Source organism: Sciurus carolinensis, chromosome 16, assembly GCF_902686445.1.
Source record: "Sciurus carolinensis chromosome 16, mSciCar1.2, whole genome shotgun sequence".
In the NCBI taxonomy this organism is placed as follows: domain Eukaryota; kingdom Metazoa; phylum Chordata; class Mammalia; order Rodentia; family Sciuridae; genus Sciurus; species Sciurus carolinensis.
The window spans coordinates 54,414,399-54,423,322 of record NC_062228.1 but is presented as its reverse complement, the minus strand read 5'-3'; the positions used below and the strand labels follow the sequence as shown (position 1 = coordinate 54,423,322).

Here is an 8,924-nt window from a genome sequence, read left to right as displayed (position 1 = left end):
AGAGTATCATGCTAAGAGGAATAAGCAAATACCAAAAAAAACACAAAAACCAAATGTTTTCTCTGATAAATGGATTTTGATTCCTAGTGGGGGGTGGGTAGGGAAGAATGAAGGAACTTTGGATTATGCGGAGGGGAGTGAGGGGTTGGGTGGGGCAGTGGGGATGGGAAGGATGGTTGAATGAGATAGACATTATTACCCTATATACATGTATGATTACACTACTTGTGTGACTCTGCACCTTGTACAATCAGAGGAATGAGAAGTTGTGTCCCATTTGTATACAATGTGTCAAAAAGCATTCTACTGCCATGTATAACCAATTAGAACAAATAAAAACAATTTTAAAAGATAATCATTGCAGCATTTTAGGGCAATACAGAAAAAAGGGAATAAATTAAATGATTTCAAAATGATCAAATGAAATAAATTACAATTTATTCATAAAATGCAAATCTGGCAACCCTAAGAAATATCTGTAGTCTTGTAGCATTTCAAGAGAATGTTATATTACCCTTTATACATGAAGGGGAATGTGAAATGTATGCACAGGTGTTTATATGCAGGCAGCTATTCAGAATACAGAGGAGAATGCAAACGCTGCCCTGCCCATGAAATCTATTCTGGGGAAAGAGGACATGGGATGGCGATCACCAGCCCTTGGCGTGTCAGCAGATGAGTGTTTTTCAATATACTTCATTCCTCCATTATCTCTATTGGTGTTCAAGTGTATTTGAAGAAAACATTTGATATTGTTTAATATTGAAAAAAGTGAAAATGACAGAGAAGAATCACAGAGGGTGGGGAGAGAGAGAAAATGATTTCATCAACAAAAGGACCAGATGGAGGGAACATAGGGAATGGCAGGGCATTATCCTCTTAGCACTGGCAGTTCCTGGTCCCTGGGGTGGGCCCTGAAACAAAACCATGCACCCACCAACTTCTTGTCTCCTCTGGGGAGAGTCAATAATGTGCATGGGTTTCCACAGTCCAGGGAGGCATTTATCTGGCCTCCTGCTCTGAGCAGTGCTGACTGGACAGCTCCAGTCAGTCGGCACCCCTCCTGCAGGCAGAATCCAAGGACAGATGAGAAACGTGTTCTCCATTCCCTAATCACAGCTGAAGTGGTCTCTAGCATGAGGTTGTTACCTTGATGGGAACTGAGATCAGTAAAGAAAAGAGGTTCATGTCCACAGGGCTCTGAGTGCTGTTTCGTGCAAAGTCAAGCACACAGTAGCCTGAGGCTGAGGGATGGTCAAACACACCTGAGGCACCTGTAACACTTCCTCCTTAAACAAAAACAAATGCCTCAGGATGCATCCAGAACAAACTCTAGGATTTGGCTCCAGATTTTTTCCCTAAACTTTATCACATGGAAGACCATGGGCAAGGCTGCCTAGCCCAGAGAAGAAGATGGAGACCAGCAGAAAAATTAATTCTATGAGTGAATGTACAGCCCTCCTCTCAGGCATCAGATCTCTCTACTCCCAACATACCCTAAGCTCTTCCTTAGGGAATCCTCAAGGCAGGATGATGAATAAGGAAAGAGTTACTATATGCTAAACTTATCCCACAATCGGCAAGAAGTAAAGTCAAGGAAAGACCATTCTTTTCAGTTTACCACACAGTTAAAACAATTGGACCACCTTAACTTGCTCTTCAAATTATAAGAAATGATGCTCAGAGCTGGAAGTTCCTAAATCTGCAATGTAAATTACCCATCCCCATATCCCAGGCCCAGACTCCTCTCTAAGCCCCAGGCCCAGACTCCTCTCTAAGCCCCTGACAAATGTGATGGGCTGACAGATCTGACTCCATGAGAATGTTCTAGGCCAGACTCTAAGGGAAATGACTAGACAGACTCCATTTTGCTCTGAGACTCCATGTTATGTAGGAAATAAGCTTCTCCCATGGGAACACCCCACCTCTGTACCCATCATCAGTTACTTAGTGTGAAATGTTTAATAATATACAATGGCAACTCCTATGTAGTAAAAATGGCTCTCTTTTGACCTCTATTGCTCCTAAACAATGTACCATGTGAACAGTGATTGTGTGGATGTTAGTAACCATTCTTTAGTTTGTACTTAGGTAAGGGTCATTTTGACCCACTTCCCCCTCTGTTGATGATCTATTGATGTTAGTTTGTAATTTTAAATCATAGCAACAGACACTTATGATTGATGTGATTTTTGGTATAAGAACCCAAACAACCCTGTGGTTGGGGCTGTTCTCCAAATAACCATTTTTGGGGCATTGTGTGAGACAGTCAGCTGGCTTAATAAAGACTCTCAAATTTGGACTTCTCAGTGGTGATTGGTCTGTTCTTAAGTTGAGCCCCATAACAACAAAAAGCATCTGCTGCACATCCTGGATGAGTCTTTTTATAATCTGGAAAGATAAAGAGAGCCAGGCATGATGGTGCATCCCTGTAATCCCAGGAACTGAGGCACCTGAGGCAGGAGGATCTCAAGTTCAAGACCAACCTCAGCAATTTAGAGAGATCCTATTGCAAAATAAAAAGTAGAAAGGACTGGGGTAAAGAGTTCCTGGGTTTAATCCCCAGTATCCACTTTCCAATAAAGAGAGAGACTTTCTGAAATTGGGATTCAGAGAGACACAGATGCCAACCAGGTGGAAGAGAATCTGGGAGGGGAGCTGGAGGGTGGGGGACACAGCAGGTCCTATGTCAGGAGGGGCAGGTGCTGAAACCCTCCCCACTGCTCTCTCCTTGCTCCCTCCTTTCTGGAGCCCAGCAGGCTTCCCAGCTGGTTCTTTCCTTGATGGTGGAAGGAGTGCTGCAGTCACAGTTCACAGCTGGGATCTTTTGTCTCTAAGTCATCTGTCCCAGGAGACCTGTGCATCTGGAGGAGCATTTCTAGAAGTGTGGCATTAGGTGTGGTTGTACCCCAGGTGGGTAAAATGTGCTGAGGTCTAGTCCACACATCAGCTCTCCATGTGTAATAGATCTGGTTCCTTCACCTGGAAGCTGGCCAGCCCTCCCCAGGGATGCATTAGATGTGTGTGGCAGAGAGCAACTGGCTTGGCTGTAGTTCTGGGCTATGTGGGAGTCCAATCCCCCCACAAATTCCCTCCTCCCTATTCATCATCCTTTAGTCACTAGAAACTCCCTGAGTCTAACCCCAGGTGGGCAGGGTTGCAAATCAGCCATGGGAGGAAAGAATAGTTTGTCCTGGGGCTGATTTGTATGTGTGTTTTCTGCCTGGGCATGTTGTAAGGTAGTTCTGGAGATCTAAGGACAGTGTTGTTTGGGGTGTGATCATTTGGGGATCTAGGTCCTCAGGGAGTAGGCAGTGTTCCTGGGAACTGGTCTTGTGCAGTCTGAGATTCAGAGATGGGAAGGCAGGAAAGGATGCTCCTAAAAAATGAGGGGAGAGTCAGGAAGGAGTGTTTCCTGGTTGGGTGGAGGGTGACCCTGGGATACAGACACATTGATGGGCTCTCTGGTTCTCATTCATTTGTATCATGCCAGGTCCAACATTCAGCCCCACACACCCCCAACAGCTCCCAGGCATTGACCAAACTCCTGGAAACTAGTTCTGACTCCCTCAATTGTTCCCCTGGGACCTCCCATTTCCCTCTCTGGAGAGCAACCCTGAGAATTCTGAAGAGGGTGTGGGCTATAAGTAGCAATGTGTCAATATTACTTCATTAAGTATAACAAACTACCATGCTGATTTAAGAATATAATAATAGTGGAGAGTAGATTGGAGGTATATGGAAACTGTTATTTGTTTCCTAATTTCTCTATAAACTTAAAACTGTTTTCTAAAAAAATGAATTGAATTTTTAAAGGTTTCATTAATGTTCAAGTTTTAAGTGATGTTAATTACATTATTTGAAGGGTCAGATCCAGTTCCACACAAAATGGAAGACTGTAAAGTGTCCCCATGAAACTGCTAAAAAACAAATTGAGTGGTGAGAGTACAACAGAGGTCCAGTGTAGATTCCTAGTGTTGTCACTGTGGATCACAATCATGCAGCCTCTTCCCAGGTTGTAACTGGAGCTCCTGGAAGCTGTTTCATACACTGTTGAAAAGGCCAAAAAACATGAAAAGGAATGAAGTCTGGAATTACATGCTTCATTACACCCACACTCCACCCCAAAATGGCACAAAATAAAGAGCAACCACCCCCTGAAGACTATTTGTGGTGTAAACAAGGTCATGATGCACTAGGGCAGAGAAAGGTCATGAAGATATGTCTAAGCAAAGTCCCTTCAGATGTGTTTGTACACACCACCAACCACGAGCGTCTCATCCATGAGGGTTAGGAAGCCGTGTGTGACTCCCAGGAAGTCACACTGCATTCATTTACTCAGTGCATTTTACAAAGTGCCCAGACATTACCAGCTTCCACTTCCAGGCATTTATATGTTAAGAGAGAGAGAGGGGGGCTGGGGAGATAGCTCAGTTGGTAGAGTGCTTGCCTTGTAAGCACAAGGCCCTGGGTTCGATCCCCAGCACCCAAAAAATAAAAATAAAAAAATAAAAAGAGAGAGAGAAAGAGAGAGAGAGGGGTGGGGGGGAGAGCCAAAGAGACAGAGAGAGAAAGATATAATCCGTAGAGGGACACCAAGGCCTCTTACACACAAATCTACAACTTAAAGGACTATTTTTGAACCTTGGTTCCCTCTATACCTCTGAAATGGTAATACTTTAAAGCTGAATCCTCTTTGACTGAAGTCTAACATGATTTTTACCAATTCTTGTATATCATACATATAGCATTATAAGGTACAGTAAATTCTGAAGGTATATGCTGCAAAATAGTTTATAATTAACCATTTTACAATATTTGTTTCTGCTTGAAATTCCAGTCCTAGACCAAGTTTGTGACCACTAGCTTTGAAATTCTTGCCATCCAGCAGAGCTGACCATGCCAACTTGACACCTGACTTTAGGATCTGGGTGTATTCTAATCCTATCAGGCTGGAGTTGTTCACTTTGACTGAGAAGCAGGCATCAGGGTGGATCTGATATTTTGCTACTATTCCAAAGCAGGTGTTTCCTCCTGTACAGGAGAGATAGATGGTGGTCTCCCACTTCTTGTTTACCTTCTAATAAATGGAGCCACTAAACTTGGTTCTATCATTCACATTAGTGTGAAGCTGGAACTTGTCAGTCTTGTAGCCATCTGTAATATTGCTCTGGGTCTCTTGGGACATTCAGTCTCAGAATTGATTTGTGAGTCAACCAACAGCCCTCTGGCACAACACCAGATGCTCTGTGGAAGGCTCAGGGATGTCAGAGGCCACCCTGCAGCCCAGGTGGATGTGCGCCTGCTCATATCCTGTCTTGATTTTAGCTGATTTCCCCCAGTGTTAGGTGAGAGGGATGAATCAAAGGTCAGTGTCAGTCCAGAAGCAAGATGATCTTCCACCATGGCCTCACTGCCTAGGATGTTGTCACCATCCTGCTTCTCTGTAAATGTCAGGTGTCGTTTGTCCACCCGTACTTGTTTCCAGGCCGCCTGTCTCTTTGGGATCTCTATGTTGGCTGATCCTGAGATTGTAATTCCAATCCATTCTCAGATTTTGTTTTGAAAAAAAAGTTGTATCAAGCCAAATACACAGTCCTGTGAAGTCACAGGGTGAAGATGTCCCTGTAACATTTGCCCAGATCATCGTATGTGGCAGACACAACCATTTTCTACTCAGAGGTGGTGGCAACAGGAGCTGTGGGAGTGCCATTGGTACCACAGGGGCTGAGGCACAAGACTGAATATTGTTTATTTTAATATTAAATTTCCATGTATCTGGTAGATGAAAGATGGCCCCAAATGCTTCCTCTTTTTCCCAATGAAGAGTGAATTTTAATTTGTTCCCTGACCCCATTAAATCTGAGGTTGCCCTAAGGACTGTGTTGGAAATGATCTGAGTTTCATGTCAATGGCAAGTTTTTCCACCATCAAGACTAATTTCTAAAGTAGATTATAAGCTTTGTGGCTACTGCACAAGCTTCCAGGAAAACTTCCCACAAATTAGATACAGTGGCACACACCTGAAATCCCAGCACCTTGGGAGGCTAAGGCAGGAGAATGGAGAGTTTGAGGTGAGGCTCAGTAATATAGCAAGATGCTACCTCAAAATAAAGAATAAAATGGGCTGTTGGTGCAGCTCAGTGGTAAAGTGTCCCTGGGATCAATCCCCAGTACAAAAACAAACAATTTTTGAATTGCTCATGGAGTTCATCTGTCAGTCTGCAAAGAAGATCAAGGAGCCCTGTCAAAAGGCCCATGTGGGCGAACTAGGGCCCCAGTTAAAAGACTTGCCTAGGCTCCCAAATAGTACTTAGCACCACTTCCCAGGAACACAAATGAGCCATTCTGGATGAAAATTCTCCAGGCCAAGTCTGTTCACCTATTACCATTACATGAAAGAGACATGAGCCTTCCCAATCTGAGATCTGCCCCAATTTGTGTGTAAGGAAAAGAAATGAGTGGTTTTTAAGTCACAAATAAAAAAGAAATGTGGTTTGTAATGATGTTTGGCAATCAAGATTTTTTTAGCAATATGATCTATTTAAATACTAATACTAATTTTGCTTTACAGAAATGTTTGCCAAGTCCCTGCAGTTTTCCCAGCATGTGTTGCGGTCAGGTAAGGTCCAGGAAACATGAACTCTTAGTAGAGACTGGATGTTTAGTGAGCTTTGAGTCCCTGTAACCAAAATACCCAACACAAACAACTTAGAGAAGGAAAATTTTTCAGGTGGAGGAACTCATGGCTTCAGAGATATCGTCTAGAGATGATTAAGTCCATTGTTCTGGGCCCAAGGTGAAGAACTACATCATGGAGGAAGGGCGTGGTCCAGGAATGCTTCTTTGTTGATGGCAGCCAGAAAGCAGTGAGAGAGAGGGGAGGATGAGGGGCCACTGAAGATGAACCATTCCAAGGCACCCCCATGACCCATCTCCTCCAAGCATGACCCATCTTCCTATAGTCTGTCCATTTAAATTAGGATGATTAGGTTATCACTATCAGAATCTAATAATTTCAGCTCTGAATATTAACATAGGAAATTTAGGGGTACACATTTATTCAAACCACAACATTCCCCCCTGACCTCCAAAAGTTCATATCCATCTCATAATGCAAAATACCTTCTGCTCATCTCCAAGAGTCACTTACTCTTTTTTTTTATTGTAAACAAATGGGATACATGTTGTTTCTCTATTTGTACATGGAGTAAAGGCATACCATTTGTGTAATCATACATTTACATATGGTAATGTTGTTTGATTCATTCTGTTATTTTCCCTTCCCCCCACCCCTCCCACCCCTCTTTTCCCGCTATACAGTCCTTCCTTTCACCATTCTTACCACTCTCCTTAACCCTAACCCTAAACCTAACCCTAACCCTAACGCTAACCCCTCCCACCCCCCATTATATGTCCTCATCCGCTTATAAGCGAGATCATTCGTCCTTCAGTTTTTTGAGATTGGCTTATCTCACTTAGCATGATATTCTCCAATTTCATCCATTTGCCTGCAAATGCCATAATTTTATCATTCTTTATGGTGGAATAATATTCCATTGTATATATATGCCACAGTTTCTTTATCCAGTCATTAATTGAAGGACATCTAGGTTGGTTCTATAATCTGGCTATGGTGAATTGAGCAGCTATGAACATTGATGTGGCTGTATCTCTGTAGTATGCTGATTTGAAGTCCTTTGGGTATAGGCCAAGGAGTGTGATAGCTGGGTCAAATGGTGATTCCATTCCAAGCTTTCTGAAGAATCTCCATACTGCTTTCCAGCGTGGCTGCACTAATTTGCAACCCCACCAGCAATGTATGAGTGTACCGTTTTCCCCACATTTTCTCCAACACCTATTGTTACTTCTGTTCTTGATAATAGCCATTCTAATTGGGGTGAGATGGAATCTTAGGGTAGTTTTGATTTGCATTTCTCTTATTACTGGAGATGTTGAACATTTTTTCATATATCTGTTGATTGCTTGTATATCTTCTTCTGTGAAGTGTCTGTTTATTTCCTTAGCCCATTTGTTGATTGGATTATTTGTATTCTTGGTGTAGAGTTTTTTGAGTTCTTTATATATTCTGGAAATTAGCACTCTATCTGAAGTATGAGTGGCAAAGATATTCTCCCACTCTGTAGGCTCTCTGTTCACATTGCTGATAGTTTCCTTTGCTGAGAGAAAGCTATTTAGTTTGAATCTATCCCAGTTATTGATTCTTGCTTTTATTTCTTGTGCTGTGGGAGTCCTGTTAAGGAATTCTGATCCTAAGCCAACAAGTTGAAGATTTGGACCTTCCTTTTCTTCTGTAAGATGCAGGGTCTCTGGTCTGATTCCGAGGTCCTTGATCCATTTTCAGTTGTTAAGAGTCACTTATTCTTAACAGTTCCACCATTGCCCAGAAGTCCAAGTTCAAAATCTTCTCTACACCTCAAGCAAAACTCTTGTCTGCAAGACACTGTAAATAGTAAAAGCAAGTTTATATATATATATATATATATATATATATATATATATATACACATATATATATACACACACACACATGTATATATCTCCAATATATAGTGGCACAGGGTAAACATTCTCATTCCCAAAGAGAGGAATGGGGGTATAGTAAGAAGGGATGAAACAAAAATAGGACCAAAATGCAAGTGAGAAAACAGGTCCCACCCTCTGCCCTAATTCTACAAAGAATGTATAGGTCATAATCTCTTTAGAAAAGTACGCTTTCCTCGATCCTAGTTTGACAAGTCCTTTTCTCATCAAACTGCAAGTCTTAAACATCCTTTAGCCTTGCTTTCTTCTCCTGATCCTCACAGTACACCTGGATAAAAATTGCCAGCAATATCCATGCTACTGACTGTATGTTGTGCTGCCATGAAATTTTCTCCACCAGATTAACTAGTTCACCACTA

General features: G+C 42.3%; 1 pseudogene; it reads right to left on the bottom strand.

Moving 5' to 3' along the window:
- Window positions 1–3,996: 3,996 nt before the first annotated feature.
- On the bottom strand, window positions 3,997–5,669 carry LOC124966150 (voltage-dependent anion-selective channel protein 1-like; annotated as a pseudogene).
- Between the last annotated feature and the right edge of the window lie 3,255 nt (window positions 5,670–8,924).